Source organism: Lissotriton helveticus, chromosome 8 (assembly GCF_964261635.1).
Source record: "Lissotriton helveticus chromosome 8, aLisHel1.1, whole genome shotgun sequence".
NCBI lineage: Eukaryota > Metazoa > Chordata > Amphibia > Caudata > Salamandridae > Lissotriton > Lissotriton helveticus.
Genome location: NC_136069.1, coordinates 194,471,845 through 194,491,154, shown reverse-complemented (window position 1 = coordinate 194,491,154; position 19,310 = coordinate 194,471,845). Strand labels below are relative to the sequence as shown.

Genomic DNA, 19,310 nt, shown 5'->3' with positions numbered 1-19,310 from the left:
GGTCCTCATCCTCTGCCCCACCCCCTCAGCCTGGGACGACTCCTGGTGGCCCACATCGCTAGGAACGCCCCCAGAACCCACCGACCACGCATGCAACCTGGGAGTCATCCTCGACTGCGCCCTCTCCATGACCAAGCAGGTCAACGCCGTCTCCGCTTCCTACTTCAGCACCCTCCGAATGCTCCGCAGGATCTTCAAATGGATCCCCCGGACACGAGAAAAACCATCACCCAGGCCCTGGTCACCAGCAGACTGGACTACGGGAACGCCCTCTACGCAGGAACAACCAAGCTCCTGAGACGGCTGCATTACATCCAGAACGCCTCGGGACGACTGATCCTCGACGTCCCCCAACGCATCCACATCACACCCCACCTGAGAGGCCTGAATTGGCTCTCCGTCAACAACAGGATCACCTTCAAACTCCTTATCCACGCACACAAAGCCCTACACAACGCCTGACCAGCATACCTCAACGACCGACTCAGCTTCTACACCCCCACCCGCAGCCTCTGCTCTGCCAACCTCGCCCTCACCACAGTTCCACGCGTCTGGAAAACCACCACCGGGGGCAGATTCTTCTCCTACCTTGCCACCAAGACCTGGAACACTCTCTCTACCAACCTACGACAGACCAAGGACCTGCTGGCCTTCAGAAGACTTCTCAAGACCTGGCTTTTCAATCAGTAGCTACCCCCCCCCCCCCCATCAGTGCCTTGAGACCCTCACGGGTATGTAGCATGCTTTACAAATGGTAATGATTGAATAAGCCTATTGAGAAATTAAAAGGCAACATTTAGGAAGAACAGTCACAGCAGCCAATGAAAAGATGGGCAGAGAGTAGGCGGAGCTTCTAGTCCATACCTGAATACAGCATGCCTTGTAGAGCAGTATATGCGCTGCCCAGACTTGACCTAAAAACCTGGACTGGACCAAACTTGGCAGACCGACAGCAAAGGAGTTCTCGTACTTGGAGCAAGAAGACAAATTGCAGCAAAAGGAGTTGGCCTAACTGCTAGGGCGGTCAACCTCGAATCTGGGGAACTGGGTTTGAGTCTCGGTAATGACGCTGAACATCCTGTGATTCTGGGCAAATCACTTAATCTCCCCGTGCCTAACAAAACTGAATGTTTCCTCATGTAATGCAACTGGTGCTATGTAAAGCGCTCTGATACCCGATTCTGGTCAAGTTTGCGCTGTATAAAACTCTGTAAAAATAAATAAATTAAATAAAAATGAAGCAGAGTTTAATCTCCTATTCAAATGCTACGGAGACTTACCTCTTTGATCGGTGTGTGCTGTTACTAGCTCGGTATGCTCCTGGGACGAGCTCTGTAGCAACACAGCAGAAGAACTCATAACAGTCATGGTACTCTTCCACATCACCCAAAATCCATGCAGTATGGCATGCAGGAAGTTCAGTTTCTGAGCACTCTGCAAAAAAACAGACGTAGTATTCCCTTTCCATGGCAAGGTTAGCCCAACTTTTTTTTTTAATATCCAGACAAGATTTTCAAATAAATTACAGGTTCTTCAAAATGCATCCGCACGTTTGCTGCTAGCTATACCAAAACATCCAAAATATCAGTCTGTATCTCATTTCTTGCCATTGCTGCATTGGCTTCCAGTAAATAGATGAATTGCTTTCTCTGCCACTTGCTCTCAAGAAAAAGACTGATCCTCTTTCATTCCGTAAATCCATAAAGAACTGGGCGCCCGGGCGGCAGATTTACAATAAGTGGCGCATCCCTGCATATTAGCAGGGATGCGCTACTTATTGTGCGCCGCGGCTCGGCCACCTCGGATGCGCCGCATTTACAATGCAGCGTAACATGGGGCAAAAACGGCACAGATGCATGACGCATCTGTGCCGTAAAGGCAGCGCATTGCTGGATTTGCGTTGCAAGCGCGACGCAGCTCCAGCAACGCTCTGGGGGGCCCTATCTGTACAATGCTGCGTCAATCCTTACGCCTGCTTCAAGCAGGTGCAGGGTTTTGACGCGGCATGGGCTCAAAAGTGACTGAGTGAAATCTTGTAGATTTCACTCAGCCACTTTTGGAAGGCGTTCCTGCGCCGGAACGCCTTTCCCCCCTTGCGCAGGTACGCCTACTCTGGCGCAGGGCTTTACAACGTGACGCATCTCCCAGATGCGTCACGTTGTAAATACCCCGCTCCATGGCGCATCTTTTGCGCCACCGCTGAGTCACAAAAGTGACGCAATTGTAAATCTGCCCCTGGGTGTTTAAAAAGTAAGGCAATCGACCACCTTTTTCTCTTCCCTCCGAATCAGAGCTCGGGCGCATAGACACCTCCGAGGAGTAGTGCCGGGTAAAAATGAAATGTTCATTTCATTTCGAATTTTCATTTAAACAATATTCATTAAGAACAAATAAATGGACAGTCACTGGACCCCTTAGGTGAGCCGCCTCGAGAGTGCTACCCGGAGAAAAGGTTGATTCACGAACACAGTGTTTGCTATTAACATTTGTTAATTATTATTCCAGAGCTGCCGACTTTGGAACCAGGTTCGAATATTGGCGTTGGCTCAACATCCTGTGATTCCGTGCAAATCACGTAGGGGCAGATTTACAAGCCCCTTGCGCCACTTTTGCGTCACTTTTTCTATTGTAAAAGTGACGCATAAGTGGCGCAAGAGGCTTGTAAATCTGCCCCGTAATCTTTCTGTGCCTCAAAACAAAAAACAAAAAAAAAATGAATGTGACCTTGTGTAATGTAACTGGTGCTCATGCAAAGCGCTCCATTTCGAGCGTTAGTTAGACTTACGCATTTCAGTGTACGGTCCACATCACCACACTGAAATGCAAAGTTACGCATTATAGCGCCTCAGCTGTCAAGCTAGAGCGCTGCCAACGCACCACACTGGCTGGAAGCTGGAGTTGTCGTACGTGCTGCTCTCGGGTACCTGCTGCTCTCGGTAGTCTTCGGGGCTGTCTCAGCTTCTACAAATGTGACAACATAATAAGCTTTATTTACCAGACACCAGTTTGGCTTTACTGGATGCATTCACTGACGTCACCAGGGGCGGTGACCCGTGGCTGCTGCCAAGACTGTCTGCCAGATCAGCACACAATGACGTGTTTTGTCAGACACACTTTAATAGCTGGGAGCGGGCAGCAGACAGGTCAGTTCATGAAGTTTGGCACAGGCAGCTCAGACCGCTGGATCCAGAGACTGGACCTGACCCCACTAGAGGCTGACCCACGGGAGCGCGGCCGCTGATTATCTCTACGGAACCCGAGAGATTGGCATTCACTGAACACGCGACATTTCTTAGCAAACATCTGCAAGGTGACTTTTATTTATCAGATCCAAGAATGTATTTGAAATGTTGTGATGGAAGCTCTACTTATAAAGGGAAACATCAAACATGCAGGTTTAGTTTTGGATGACAGTGAAAGACCCACCACTCCTGGAATGATATGGGAACCTGACATCTGGTGGACAATATTTATTTAAGCAAGAAGGGGAGACGGGACTAAGACTCCCAGCCAGTGCTGGCTCGAGCACTGTGGCAGTAGTTACAACACTTTTTTGGCGCTCTCCTCCCCCATATCTTCCTTCTTCATGTATTACCTCACTATCACCCTCCAACAGTGCACCTCATCTCTCCATAGCCTCTCTCTGACGTACATTTCTTTTTTTTTCATAGTGCGGCACATAGTTCACTCACACTCAGTTCTGTTATCTGTATGGCACACGTTCTTTGCAGCAAGCACATTAAACCTCCGTGCTACTCTACGATGGGCCAAAAGTGCAACTAGACAACATTCTGAACTCTCATTAGTAGGAACATTAATCGCCAGAGTTATCTTGATATTTTTATTATTGCCTGAAAATGACCTTATGCACAAGGAAGTTCATGTGCTTTTAAACCCAGCATTATTTTTAAACACATTGCCCCCCGCCAAAGGCTAGGTACGGCTGCACAAGTCACACCGCCTTAAAGCCAGTCTTGCTTCCAGCAACAGGGCAGGGCAAGCATTTTCAGAAATGGAGTGAGAGCTAACCTCATACCCATTATATGAGGAAAAAGATTTATATAAGTTGTGGGGTGTGATACTTTTCCCAAATTCCAACAAGCAAAATATGTGAACAGATTTCTTTTAGATAATTTGAGGGGAGTATTCGTCTCCCCTGAGAATTTTTGCAGATCAAATTTGCTATAAAACGCTGCAGACCCTTATGGGCATTCATGAAATATCCCAATACTTTCATGGTCCACCAGGTGTCTTAAGTCAGAAATCACTTTCATTATTCCAAGGTCCTCATTTTTTCATGGATGAGCCCCTTATGCCAAGGAGTACATTCAATATGACAGTGCCAAAAATTTACCATGGACACTTCAGCCACAAAAACTTCCCTCCGGTATACCAGGGCTAGCATTTTGCCATTGACACCCTACACAAAATAAGTACAGGAAATCTTATGACAACAATTAACTCGAATATCAGTTCCAACATGTAGCTATGGATACACCTCATATGCTAAGAATTACTTGCATCATGTCAGGGTCTTCTACCAGGTGTGGTGGCACAAGTTCTGTGCCCTTGCCTCTGGGTATGACTGGGCTAGTAACTTCCTAGGTTAGTCAGTTCGAGTCCCAATAGCCAATGATAGTGTCTTAATAGAAGCATGTCAGGACCTGCAGTTTGCCATAGATAACACCCCCCCATTCATATTCTATTAGTGCCCTTGTCCATGAGGCAAGAATAACGTGCAGTATGCCAGCCCAGCAGCACACTTGCATACATAACCCACATACACTGACACACACACACATTGTCACTCTTTTATGCATTTATACTCTGTCACACTGGCACACAAAAACACTGCCACTTCCATTAGTCATTCTGATGTTATTGTGTTAGAAAAGCTTGCCCTGCTGCTTCTTCTATACCTGCCTTGCCTTTTAGCAATTTGTTTTTTTCTTTTTTTAATAAAAACACATTCTGTATAGTCTATTCAAAAATAGTAATATATTGCCTTATCAATGTTTGTTACAAGTATGATGTGAATAAAAAAAAGTGCACTTCCTTAAAATAGCTGTGTGGGGCTCATAATTGGTTTCACTTGTGGATCAAGCAGTTACAGTATTGGAAATTAACACGGCATCCAACTGATCTTATTAAATGCATGACTTCTTCAGCAACCATGGATTTTATCCAAGAAACAATTAGCATTTTGGGGGTTTTGAGACCCAACTTACAATGTAATAAAAAACTACAAGTCCTGGAATGAAGAATTGTGGGAATGGAAAGCCAGGAATGGCTGAAGGTGTTAGTCGATCCTCAATCCATCAGCCCTACACTCCCTCCTTGTGCCATACCACATTCTTAGTCCACTTCCCCATCTCACACCAGCGCTGTTGATGCAGATGGAATTATGTAGGCATCTAGAACTGTGGAAAGAACAGGTATTCTGTGGGTTCCTTTGTAGAAATATGTGTATATTCATGAGAGTTGTCTAATTTTTATATGTGCAGAGTAACTGGCGTGCTCATGTAAGTGCTGGATGATGGTGAATAGTGTGATTGAGTGCAGCACGAGTGGTGCGAGTGTAGAGTGAAAAATGTGCAGAAGTGAGTGTCGGATGAGCTGCATGAATGCAATGTGAGAGGAGGGCCCATGCAAGTGTCGGGTGATAGAGAGGCATGCAAAGTGAGAGAAGTGAGTATAGGGTGGTGTGAGTGGTCTAAATGCAGGATGAGTAGTGTGGCTGTGTGTGGTGCAGGGTGAGCGGGAATAGTGAAGTGTGCTTTATGAGAGTGACTGATGAGTGCATGGTGAGAGGAGTTACTGCAGAGTGAGTGGTGTGTCCCTATTTTCCCTCTGTGCAGGCAGGATGAACAAAGTATCAAACAACCAAACAATTTAAATAGGGTCCAAGGGATATATAGTTTAAAGACCCGTAGCTGATTATTATCCCCAGCTACTTCGATATATATAACACAAGAAAACAGAGGGTCTGCCAAATCTATACTACTATTATAAAGGAAGAACTTTGAGGCTTTGAGGCGGGTAAACTCGGGAACCACAGCGCCAATCCACACACCCGATACATTGTTGGAATCCTCAGGGTGTGCAGATGGACATAGGCTATATACATTTAAAAAATACGTTATATTTAAAAAATTTACATTTAAAAAAAAGTAGTCCCCTCGAAGTAGCGCGGGCCGCGACCTGCGTGCTGACGTCGTCCAGGAGCACGAGGAGGAGCGGCGTCCAGGAACGCGAGGAGGAGCGGCGGACATGGCGCGGGGGAGGAGCACTGATGAGCGGCACACAGGGGGTGAGCAGCAGCAGACCGGCGGAGCGGCGAGGAGCACTGAACTGAGGAGCGGCGGCTGAGCAGCGGACATGGCGCGGGGGAGGAGCACTGACGAGTGGCACACAGGCGGTGAGCAGCAGCGGACCGGCAGAGTGGCGAGGAGCACTGAACTGAGGAGCGGCGGCTGAGGTAAGGCTCTGGGGGACAATGTTGGGGCAGGCGGTGGTCGGGGCATGCGGGGGACGGGGAGTTACAACAAAAAGGGTCCAGGGGACAATATGGGGGACGGCGGGGGTCGGGACAGGCGGGGGACCCTCTGGCATAATTGTGCTCAAGCTCCCGACTCCCGCCGGCCGCTCCATACTCTGTGAACTCCTACTCTTATCCCTGCAACCTCTGCTCATCCTCACCTCCCTGCAAACAGAGCGCCAGAGCCCCACTTACCCAGAAAGCTCCCCAGTGCCTCAGGCGCTGCTGCTGGCCATCACTGCAACACTGGGCCTCTGGCATAATTGTGTGAGGTAAGCCTCCGGAGGACAATGTCAGGGAAGGCAGGGGTCGGGGCAGCCGGGGGACGGGGCGGACGGGGGCCCGGGCTGCTGGCCAATGTCAGGGCAGGTGGGGGTCGGGGAAGCCTGATTGCTCCCGGACAAGGTCAGGACGGGCTGCGAGTCTATTATATGGCTTCACTGTCAAACCGAGTTACCAAAATCACGGAGCGTATAAATCGCATGGAGACAGCGTGTTATAATGAAGAGTGAACACTGTGTATAGAAAGACCCAACACCATTCGAAAGAATCAAAGATGGTTAACAAATCCAAACACTGTAGCAATGGGTTACCATCAAATTGACTCAATGATCAGTCCTATCATCTGGCCAAATCCAGGTGTAAATCCGGCTGGTCCCCTGAGCATTGGGACATCAAGCACCACACCATTTGTTGCTGGTAAAGGATTTGGACCACCACTACAAATGAAACGTCAGTAATGGCTGATCTATGATGGTCAAGTGAAAAATAGTGCAACGCAAATTATAAAGTGACATTAAAATAGGATGGAGTGTTCTCCTATAGAAAACTTTATTCTGCGGACGAACCCCACCTCCTAATTAAAAACCAAGAACAGTGCAAAAGAGACAGTCAACAAATATCTGTCTTGTAACGGGCCAACATGTTTCTGCCTACCGGGTAAACAATCCCATGGCATTCGTCAGGGCCTTTGTTCTTTTATTAGTTGCACTTAAATAGTAGTGAAAAACAAAGCAAACACCACCTTCACCAAGTGAGTAGACTTAGAAAAAGAAAAAGGTTGAATACGGTACGACCTGTAACAACCTGGAAACATTACACCTCCATGGGAAATACGATTTCTGAAGATGAAAAATATATACAACATATAACATTATCATTCCGAACATATATGTGTTATCTACCTATACACTGTGTTTACACTCAAATCACTTTGAAATAAAAAGATAAAGTATTGATGCTCACCCTTCATGGTAGGGGAATAGACCTCACCTCACCTGGACCTTGCTCAGGTATTACGAGGCCCACACTACATAGATATAAGAAGTAAAACAGAAAACAGACACTATAAGGCGTAAATATACAACCTTTAAAAGTGCCCCAAAAAGAATCTTCCTGTATATCCCATCAACTTATATCTAAAAACCAACATATGTGGAAAACCCAGGACTCAAACTGCATGGGCCTAATCTCAAAGTGACCCAGGAATATCACTCAGCACATGCACACATGGATAGAATGGATGTTCTACATAGGACTAGTAATAAACAGCAGAATCAAACCATCTCATTCATTATCTCTGTATTGACTCTGCTTAACTCTATCAGACCATTAGTCTGTTTTAGTACAAAGGGACTCACCTATCCGTCGGTACCTCAAGCACTCATCTGAGTCTTGGGGGAGGTATCGATCGGCTGATGATCTGTTCTTACATAGTGTCATGGAAGGTAGTTTGTATGGTATCCCTCCACCCTAAGTTGTTCAAATCGTGACAGACCATAAAGTAATTTTGACAGACCATAAAGTAATTTTGGTTCATTGTTACTTTGCTTCAAACCATTGATGCATAATAACCTCAAATAAATGCTCATCTGCTCTATTTGTTGTAAAATATAGAGTGCACTCTTTTACGCTCGAAATCCCGCGTGAACTGCCACTCGAAACTACAGGATGACATCAAAAACACCATTTTGGTAGTTTCTCTACATATAATGATTGCCAGATATGAGATATAAACGGGCGCCTTCCCTAGTTGTGACCCCGATCTTGTGCAAAAGGAAACAGCCAATTGTGTCGATTATCACGGAAACGACTATCAAGCACATGCCCTAATGCCCGTTTTTAATCTCAAAACAGAGCAAATAATATGCATTCAGGGTTTTCTAAGGGAGCAGATCTACCTACTGTACTCTTGATTGATGTTGTAAAAGCATAATTCCTGTTGTGAATAAATGGCAAAATAACCCGAGTGCTGACTGTAAGGGCGAGCAAAGCCCACTTTTTGATGTACAAGAAACTGCTCACGGTATAGTGCTTCTAAATACACACAATCCTCGTTATAAAGTATTTGTTGGTATAATAAAACTAAACCAGAGATTAATGTGTGGTAATAGTGTATTCACTATAGTAGGGTCCAAGAGATGTCATCGTTAAGCCCAATGGTGTTAGTCTGGAGCTTGTAAATCCATTTTTGTTCTTTGGCGAAGAGGTAACCAGACACATCCCTTATATGTCCAGGTATGAAAGGTTTTTCCAAGACAGTCCATTGGAAATCCGTTTCGCGATGTTGTTTTTCCCAAAAATGTTTTGTAAGTCTCGTATGGGACTTCTTACAGCGAAAAGAGCTCTTATGCTCAAGCATTCTTGTGCGAACTTTGCAGGTTGTCATGCCCACATATTAAACAGGGGAACAGGTGCAAGTCAGCAAATAGATGAGGTTGTAACTGTTGCAGTTGCTGAAATTACATTGCACCCAAGGTCTGTTAGTACCAATGTCTATCGTACTTGTGTGTTTTGTCTGGGGGCAAACAGAACAGATGCCACACGGGTGATGCCCTATCGCTGTGGTAGATTCCATAGGGTTTCACCGACTTTTCTCGTTGTTTCTTTTGGGCGTGTATGTACCAGCCGGTCCCGAATACTGTTAGCCCGTTTGAACGCAAATAGAGGTTGCGCTATCTTTTCTTTGCTGTGATTAAGAAGGCGCCAATGTCTTCTGACTATTTTCTGAATGCTGTTACTCCTAGTGTTGAAAGTACTCAAGAAGGTGAGTCTTTCTAACGGTGTTTTAGGAGTAGGAGGTTCAAGTAAAGCTTCTCTATTGTTGTTCATTGCTCTTTTCCTTGACCTCTTGATCAATGAACTCGGGTAATGTCTCTCCTTCAGTTGTGTACTCAGGTTTCTGGCATGTACATTAAAGTCCTCCTTGCTCGAACAATTCCTACGGACTCGTAGGAACTGGCCGTAGGATAAATTCTGGCGTCCCTATCGAGGTGAAAACAAAACTCTTAACCAAACAAGCTAAAATTCTATCAAGCGACTCTGATGAGCAACGTGTCGCCCAGCTCTCCCATGGTCCTTGGGTCTCCAAATTATACGACCCTAAAACTCTTCCAGCCTACCTTGCATCTTCTATGAAAGCCCACACAAAACTTCAACTAATGCGACTTCGATTCGGCCTAATTCCGCTGATGGCCTACAAGTTTGGACAAGGATACAAGAAAGAAGTATCATCGCAGTGTCGCTTTTGCAAGCTGGACGACGAAAACCTTATTCATATCCTTTGCATATGCCGAAAACTCCAGGCTCAAAGAAACCTCTGGCTGCGTCCAATTTGGCTGCTTCTTAACATCAGGACTTGCCAAGAAGCATTAGACGCTTGCATGAGGGGCGACTCCCCGCAGTTGGCGGCGCGTTTTGTTAAGTTTATCTCAGAAATTAATTCCCCCAACTTTGCTTTTTGACTTAGTCTGTGTCTGTTTCCCCCCCAGTGACATTATCATCTGTCCTTTAATCTCCAATTCCTCTGTGTTCGCAAATGATCTGTGTACCTTCTTTTCTTTTTACTATGCAACGGCCATTTCTGTGAGTGCACTTTGCAATGATTTTAATTAATTGTGCAAATAAAAACTTTTACTTTACTTACTCTGGCGTAGGGATTTAGGATGATAGCTCTCATATAAGAGCAGAGAATTACCTGCCATGGGTTTCCTGTACAACTCACTCTGCAGGCTGTAGGTGTGGCATTAATAGACAAGTCCAAGAAAGCAATCCTTTCTTTATGTGCCTCCATCGTGAACTTCAGATACTGGTTTCTGCTGTTCAGCCACTGATGGAAGTCTTTTGCTGAGTCGATGGTACCTCTCCACACCACTATCATGTCATCGATATATCGCTTCCACCACCTGACCGAGGTGTGAAACGGGTTGGTGGGAGTCAGCACATGTTGTTGCTCGAACCGATGTACATAAAGGTTCGCCAGGCTCGGCGCAAAACGCTGCCCATGCTTGTACCAGATATCTGGAGAAAGATTTTATCCTCATATCTGAAATAGTTCATTTTCATGGCCAAGGTGGCTAAGGCCATTATGAATGGTACAGGTGTAATGGACTCCTGGATGTTATCCCTCAGGATGGATGTTACAACTTCGAGAGTCTCATCCTGAGGGATAGACGTGTACAAGGATTCTACATCGAAAGAGACCAAAAGGTCTCTTTCGATATCAAACTCTATTTCAGGGAGGACACGTAGCACATCTTTCGTGTCCTGTAAATAGGTAGGCATTTGTTGTACAATGGGCCGCAAAAAGACATCTACAAAAGTAGAGAGGGGCTCCAGAGCAGACCCTATTCCTGAGATGATCGGCCTACCAGGAGGAGGCCTCTGCGGTTTATGCACCTTCGGTAAAAGGTAGAAATAGGGTGTTACAGGATGTTTTGTGACTAAAAAGGTCGCCTCATTCTGGGTTATCCAACCCTCAGAGAGAGCCTCATCAACTATGTCCTTTATTTGCTTGATGACATCTTCTGTGGGATCTTGTGGCAAGGGTGAATATGCCTGTCTGTTATTCAGCTGTCTGAGACACTCTGTCTGGTAGTAAGTTGTGTTAAGAATAACTATCGAGCCGCCCTTGTCCGCAGGCTTTATAGTAATTGACTGATCCTCTGACAATGATTTCAGTGTAGCCTGTTCCAGTTTGGAAAGATTATTAAACAACCTCACTTTAGTGTTCCAGAGTGTGGCCACATCTTCTGCGACAGCTTTTTCAAAGGCCAATACCTGGGGCAGAACAGTATGTACTGGTGGTTGGAAGTTGGATTTCACTTTGAGACCCGTGTTGGTGTCATTATTCTGAAACTCTTCGTTGATCTTATCCTTGAAAAAATAGTGAAGTCTTAGCTTCCTAAAGAATTGGCTCAGTTCACATTGAAAAGTGAAAGCATCTCCGTGGTTAGTCATGACAAATCCTAGACCTTTATTCAACACTTGTTCTTTCGAATGGTGTTTGGTCTTTCTATACACAGTGTTCACTCTTCATTATAACACGCTGTCTCCATGCGATTTATACGCTCCGTGATTTTGGTAACTCGGTTTGACAGTGAAGCCATATAATAGATTTGGCAGACCCTCTGTTTTCTTGTGTTAGGATGAACAAAGTGCCTGTATGAATGCAGGCTGAGAGGTTTGTCCATGTGAGTTCAGGGTGAGAGAAGGAAGTGCAGAGGTGTGAGTGCCGGGTGGAGGGTGAACTTTGTGAATGACAGGAGTGCCTATGTAAGTGCACAGTGAGCGATATGACAGTGTCAGAGTGGGGTGAGAGGAGTGACTGCCGGGTGATTGATGTGACATGAGGTTGAATGTGGGTGAAAGTGAAGAGTGGGAGGAATGAATGCATGGTGAGTGATGTGTTTGTTTGAGTGAGACTGCAAAGTGAGTACTGAGAGTGACAGCTGAGTGTAGTGTCACATGAGTGCAGGGTGAGTAGTGTGAGCGTGTAAGTGAAGGGTGAAAAGCATAAGTGCATAGTGAGTGGTGTGAGTGCAGTGTGATCACTCTGAGTGCAGGGTGAGCAGTGTGCTCAAGTGACCGTAGAATCAGTGGAGGGAGAACAGAGTGAGTTCATTGCTAGGGCCATAAGTGCAGGGTGGTTGCTGTCAGTAAAGGATGAGTGGTGTGCTTGTGGAAGCGCAGGGTAAGAGGAGGATGAATGGCGTGAGTGCAGTGTGATCACTATGAGTTTAGGGTGAGGAGTGAAAGTGACAAGTGAGTGGAGTGTCATGTGTGTGCAGGGTGAGCAGTGTGCTCGTGTGAGTGCAGGGTAGAAGTAGGGTAAATAGCATGAGTGCATGGTGAGCACTGTGAGTGCAGTGTAATCGCTGTGAGTGCAGGGTAAACATGAAAGTGAAGGGTGAACGGTGAGAATCAGATGGAGTGGTTTGAATGCAGGATGTATTCCCAGACACCTGGAGTAACTCCGCATTGTATTGATGGCTGGCATAAAGTTTCAGATATAAGATAAACTATAGCTATTCTGGCATCAATAAGAGATGGAGGGTGGAGGAAATAAATAATGTTCTGATCCTATAACAAACTTTGAGTCTCCTGATAAGGGTTGCCAGCTGATCGGATTCATACAGGCACCACTGGTATTTTGATGACCCAGCCAGTATAAAAATAAGGAAAATCATAGAAAGCTGGTATTTTTAGCACTTATTTGTGCATACTTCAAACAGCAAATATAAAAACCACTTTTAAATGAATGTATTCGAGGGCTGCATTAACCTCTTCCGGGCGTCGGACGGCCCGGGCCGTCTGACATCACGGTGGGCGTGTGCGGAGGACACCGGGGGCCGTGCGAACCACGCATGCACGAAATTCCACACCACCTCGGGGTAATTCTGGCCGCATCGAAGCGGCTAATGCTCCATGACTAACAAGTAAAGGGAAAAAAAGAGAAAAGTCATGTTACAAATTAATGCATTCCATTTTATTTACAGCCCTATTTAGTGTCGAGGCGAGGCCATTGCAGACTCCTTAAACAACAACAAATGGCCGGTATTTTTCTCTAGGAAAGGTGGTATCCCTACTCGTCAGATGCCTCTTCATGAAATGCATTCTCCCACCGTGGCAGAAAAAATAAAATACAAATGCAAGGAAAAGGCAGGGTGGGGACCCAGGGGGTACTGAAACCAGAGAAAAAACACAAAGCCTTGTTAACCAGTTCACTAAGGCATGTAAAGGGTCTTTTAAAGACCTGATGAAAACTCGGTGTGGTGGAGATAAGACTCCAGACACTACCCAGCTGAGCTCACAACAGCTCAAGCTGCAGCAGCCTGGGCTGAAACACACGCCAAAGAGGCTAAAGCCCTTTTAGCCCTATGGGAGTTGCATGCCTGCCTGTTACTGGGGACATAATGATACATTTAAAGCATAGCTCTACACTTTGAATGCTGAATGCTGGGAAATTACTATAATTCATCTATTGTATTGAAATTCCATTTGTATAGCACTTTCTTTAAAAAAAAATATTGAAGTTTTAAAGAAAAAAACTATTAATTCTAACAGGAATACAATATCAATATTTAAAAAATAACCAGTAGAAAAACAAAATAGTGAAATAATTTGGAGAGTTAAAACAAGCAATACCAGTCAATAAATATGTACCTCTTATTCCTTATAACTATAAAACATGAAAAGGAGAAAAAAAGAAGAGAAAGAAAGAAATGAGAAAAAAAGAAGAGAGTGAAAATAATAATAAAAAAATAATCCATAAATAAATAATTTGTATAGTAACTAAGATGAAGGTGAGTGAGTAGAAATATCCAAAGTGAAAGGTAGCCACAGTAAATCAGATTTAATTTTCTGATACAATGAGAATGAAGAAACAGTAGCAATTTTATGTTCATCACAAATAAAATTACACCAAATTGATATATATACTTTGGAGGTGTCTTTCCAATAAGAGACTATCACTTTAAAAGCAAGAGCAATAAAAAGATCAAGTAACATAGGTTTAGGATAAATAGTGTAACAAATCTGGTGAAGCAGTCCTGAGGAAAACATTTTGCATTGATAATGGAATACTACATTGAAATATTTCTAGACATTTTGTCCAAATAGATTTCCAGAATTTCAACACATAAGAACAATAATATAATAAGTTAATTAAAGTCCCTGTAAAGGAGGAACAAGACCAGCATAAAGGAGGAAAGGAGATGGGAGAGAACTTGGATATTCATTCAGGAATAATGAGAGATCTGATATAAATAAAATAAAGATTGTGTAACATGAGCTGCTTTAGATGTTTTGAATAATTTCAGCCAAAATTGATCCCAAGCAGGGATAGGAAGTGAAATGGATAAATCAACATCCCACATTAGCTCAATAGGTGTTTTGGATCTTTCAGAGATGGTTGATAATAACATCTTGTAGAGAAATGTAGCCTTGGGTATAGAGTCTTGGGAGATGTTGTGTAACGGTGTAAGGGGAGTGAGTGTATGCTAGAATGGCTGAGGAAAAGTTATTAGCTGTTAGATAAGACTGCAAAGAAGATGATATTAAAAGATATTCATGAAAAAACAAACATGGTAAATTATAATCTGACGCCGCCATCGTCCGACAGCATGGCTGCAGCATACTCTCCTACGCCGACGACACCCAACTCATCCTCTGCCTCACCAAGAACCCCACCACCACCAGACTCAACTTCCAGGAAGGATTGCAGGACATCGCTGCTGGATGAGCAACAGCTGCCTGAAACTCAACTCAGAGAAGACAGAAGTCTTCATCCTCAGAACCATCCCCTCGGCATGGAACGACACCTGGTGGCCCACCGGCCTCGGCACCCCCCAGCCCTACGGACCACACCCGAAACCTCAGCATCATCCTCGACTCCTCCTTCTCCATGAACAGACAAATCAACGCCGTCACATCTACTTGCTTCTGCATCCTCCGCAAGACCTTCAAATGGATCCCCCCCTGAGGCAAGGAAGACGGTCACCTGCGCTCTCATCACCAGCAGGCTGGATTACGGAAACGCCCTCTATGCCAGCATCAACAAGTATCTACTCCACAAGCTCCAGATGATACAGAACACCGCCGCTAGACTCGTCCTCGGTATCCCTCGAAACTAACACATCAGTCAACACCTGCGCAAGCTCCACTGGCTCCCCATCAAGAAAAGAATCACCTTCAATATACTCATCCATACCTACAAATGCCTACACAACACCGGACCCTAATACCTCAACGACAGAATCACCCTCCGCGTACCCAAAAGAAACCTACATTCTGCCAACCTCCTCCTCGCCGAAAACCCGCGCATCCGCAGGGCCAGACAGGAGGAAGATCATTCTCCTACATCGCGGCCAAGATCTAGAAAGAGCTCCCCACCGACATCAGACTCGCCCCTTCCCTGAACACCTTCAGGAAGGTTCTGAAGACCTGGCTCTACGACTGATATGGAACTGCTGACCCCCCTATCCCCCCAGCGCATTGAGACCCTCACAGGTGAGCAGTGCGCTTGAAATTCCCCTGATTGATTGATTGATCGCAATTGGTAAAAGGGAATAAGAGAGTTATGTTGGACAAGCTGATAAATAAACATAATACCCTTTTCCTTCCAGTGTTTATAACAGAATAACTTGTGCCACAATTTGATAAATTTGCTATACTAAATAGACGAGACTAAGAAACATTGACGTGAGTCAAAACCTACAGAAAATACATTGTGTAACAATTGTTGGAAGTATTTCAATATAGGTTTATTTGATATAAAGGTGCGATAGACATATAAACTATATTTTCAAATGAGAAATCCTTTAATAAAGAGTGTTTAAATACAAACCATTGTGGTATGGAAGTGTTACCAAACTAATGGGTTAGAGCACAAAATTGTCTAATTAAAAATGTAGAGTGATATATTTTAAAATCAGGAAAACGAACAGCACCCTCATTCTTCGGACGATTGAGTTTAGTCAAAGCAATGGGAGAACGTTTATTATTCCATAGGAATTTAGTGTATAGTGAATGAATTTGAGAGAAATAAGAAATGGGAATCTTAAAAGGTAACATGGACAATGTTTATAGGACAAGTGGAACAATCATTTTAATAGTATTCAACCTTCCCACCATGATAAGTGGAGAGAGGACCATGAGGAAAGTAGTTTTTTGAGTGTGATTGTTAAGGCATTAAACATACAACTAATTGTGTTGGAAACAGAAGAAGAAAAGCTAAATCCTAGATTTGGGGCACCAAGTAAAATTTGTATTAGCAAACATATATTGGTAACATGAATAATTTAAAGGTAATATTTCAGTTTTGGAAAAGTTCAGTTTATATCCAGAATTGTTAGAGTGCAGATGAATTTTGTGTAAAAAGGGAGATAAGGAAAAAAGTGGATTGGACATATAAATCAAAATATCATCAGCATAAGCCGACAGTTTAATTTCAGTGGAATTATGAACAAAACCTAAGATGAGTGGGTTAACACGGATGCGCTCAAGGAATGGTTCTAAACATAAAACAAATAGTAGAAGTGAAAGAGGACAACTCTGCCGAGTACCTCTATGTAACTGAAAATATTGAGAAAAATGTTTATTAATAAAAGTACTAGCGGGGGGCGTGGCTTGGGCGCCGATGGTGGAGGCGGCGTGAGCGACTAGCTCCGGGCCGGATCCCACTGATTATCCTGACAAAATGCCTGTGGTGCAGCGGTAACCGAAGAACCAAGTAGCGGAACTGCCCAGGACCGTGCCGGCCGGCTGCGGAGGTATATGAGAGCCCCGCAGTGATCTGCCGAAGAAGATTTGCTCACTAGACCCGGAGGTGGTGCGGCAAAATGGCAGCGAGGTTCGGCGGCGGCCGAGTAGCGATGCCCTGATCGCCTGCGGCGCGTCTGAGACCGGGATGAGATTAACGGCGAAGTGCGGCAGGTGATTTACGTTATCTAAAGCACCGGTGCCCCCGACGTCTATTGGGGTGATTGGCGGACTTGGAGGCGGAGACTGTTTGCACCACCCGGTGCAACCAACATGGCGCCCGGACGGGAAGAATGGCCGGAGAGCTCCGCATTGCTGGCGGGATGCGGCGCGGCTCTCAGGGAGGACCGAAGGTGCGGACCCCCCCAGCGGCGGCCAAGAGCTGCACCGGCGAGACCGGTGAGCCGGTTTGTGGGCTGGGCAGCGTCTGTGGAGCTGAGGAGCGGGAGCGATCGACTCACGGCGGCTGCTGCGCCGGCTGAGGGGACCTGCAGCCGGGCTCGAGTGGCATCGTGGAGAGACCGACGGGTGCCCTGCGGATCGGACCTGGCGGTCAGCGGCTGGTGACTGATGTGCCCTGAAACCCTTGGTGAGTGAAGCGACGCGGGCCTGGGCTCGGCGCTGCGGAGGTGGGGGCAGGGCCGGGCCTGTGGCGCTTTGAGGCTGGGGATTAGGGGCACAGCAGCGAAGACACTTCATAGTGGGACACGAGGGAGCACGGCCCACAAGAGGACTGGGATCACGGACACTCGTTCCTGGCTGTAGTTGAGGGAGTGAGGAGCAGGCGAAACGTAGTGCCCGATGGGTGGACCCAGTGTTGTGGCGGCAATCACTCCCATGAAGCTCCTTGGGCCCTGAGACCTTCCTGAACCCTTACTTGCCATTCGAGCCCGGTGAAGAGGGCTGTTGAAAGAATTGGGCTGCCCACGGACTAACAGTCCCAGTGCTGAAAGCGGGCTGAGAGGTGGTTGGGGACCCGTGCGATGCCGCATGGCGCAATGTGCATTTAATGCTCGGCAGGGCCTCTAGATCATGCCTGTGCCTGCTGGGGAGCATCTGAGCAGTGAACACGACATCTGAAGTGCAGATAACTTTTAGGGAGCGACAGCGGGTGTTCTGCAGTACCTGTGGTCAACCCCCATTCCAGTGGTGACCCACGACATTGCTGGCAGTGGTGACGCTGCACGCATTTCTGATCACAATGAAACCTAACAAGAAAAATGAGGGTGCAGCGGAGCAGGAAGGCGCCCGAGGTAGCGGGGAGGATATGGAAGGCACGCCATCGGAGCGGAGACTGACAGAGCGTCTGGATAAGATCTTGGAAGCCATCGCGGCGACACCACGATATCTCACAAGTGGCGACGGGACTGGGGCTCCTGAGGGCAGACCACTCCAAATTGGCGGACAGGGTTAAAGACACCGAACTGGTCCTGCAGGATCTGAAACCAGCGGTGGTGACGGTAGAACGTAAACTGGAGAACGCACTACAACGCCTGGCGACTCTGGAGAGAAGAGCGGAGGATTCTGAAAGTCGCAATCGGCGCAACAACGTGCGAGTGGTAGGCCTGCCCGAGAAAATAGAGGGAGTGGACATGATAACGTATCTAGAGGACTGGCTCAGAACACAGGTTGCTCCGGAGGGATTGTCCTCTTTCTTTACGCTGGAGAGGGCGCACAGAGTTCCGGCCAAGCCACCCCTGCTGGGAGGCCCTCCTCGACCTGTGGTAGCCAGGGTCCTTCACTATAAGGATAGGGATCTGCTGATTCAGAATGCACGCACTAATGGGCCCTTCAAGGTGGAGAACAGCGTTGTCACAATTTTTCCGGATTACACTCAAGAAATACAAAGGCGCAGGGCCTCGTACTTGGCCGTAAAAAAGGAGCTTAGAGCCGAGGGGATCCAATATTCGCTTCTATTCCCTGCGAAACTGAGGGTGATCATGGATGGTTCTACACAGTTTTTCCTGACGCCCGACGAAGCATGGTCCTGGCTTGAGTCGTATCGAGCAGGCACAGATCGAAGGAGCAAACAGGACGGCGAACAACCTAAGCCGCAGCGAACGCGCCAGTCGAAGCGTCTTCGCAAGAAAGATAGGGCCCAGCGGGCTCTACGGCTGGCACAAGTGGCGGCGGACAGACAGGGGGCTCTAGCGGCTACGGCGGCAATAACCGGATCTCAGACAGAGCACTCTACTAGGGATACGGACTCTGAAGCGGACAAACGACACTCAGG

The 19,310-nt window shown here is 46.3% G+C and overlaps 1 protein-coding gene across 4 annotated transcripts in view; it reads left to right on the top strand.

Moving 5' to 3' along the window:
* The first annotated feature begins 3,117 nt into the window (after positions 1 to 3,117).
* The window catches only part of LOC144772512 (carbonyl reductase [NADPH] 1-like), a 166,986-nt gene continuing 150,793 nt past the window's right edge, over positions 3,118 to 19,310 (top strand). The window contains exon 1 of one of the 4 annotated variants that reach the window (XM_078656894.1): positions 3,118 to 3,310. The gene's annotated coding sequence lies outside the window, so the exon portion shown is untranslated. The remainder of the gene's footprint in view (positions 3,311 to 19,310) is intronic. The other 3 variants (XM_078656893.1, XM_078656896.1, XM_078656891.1) reach the window with 3 other exon arrangements.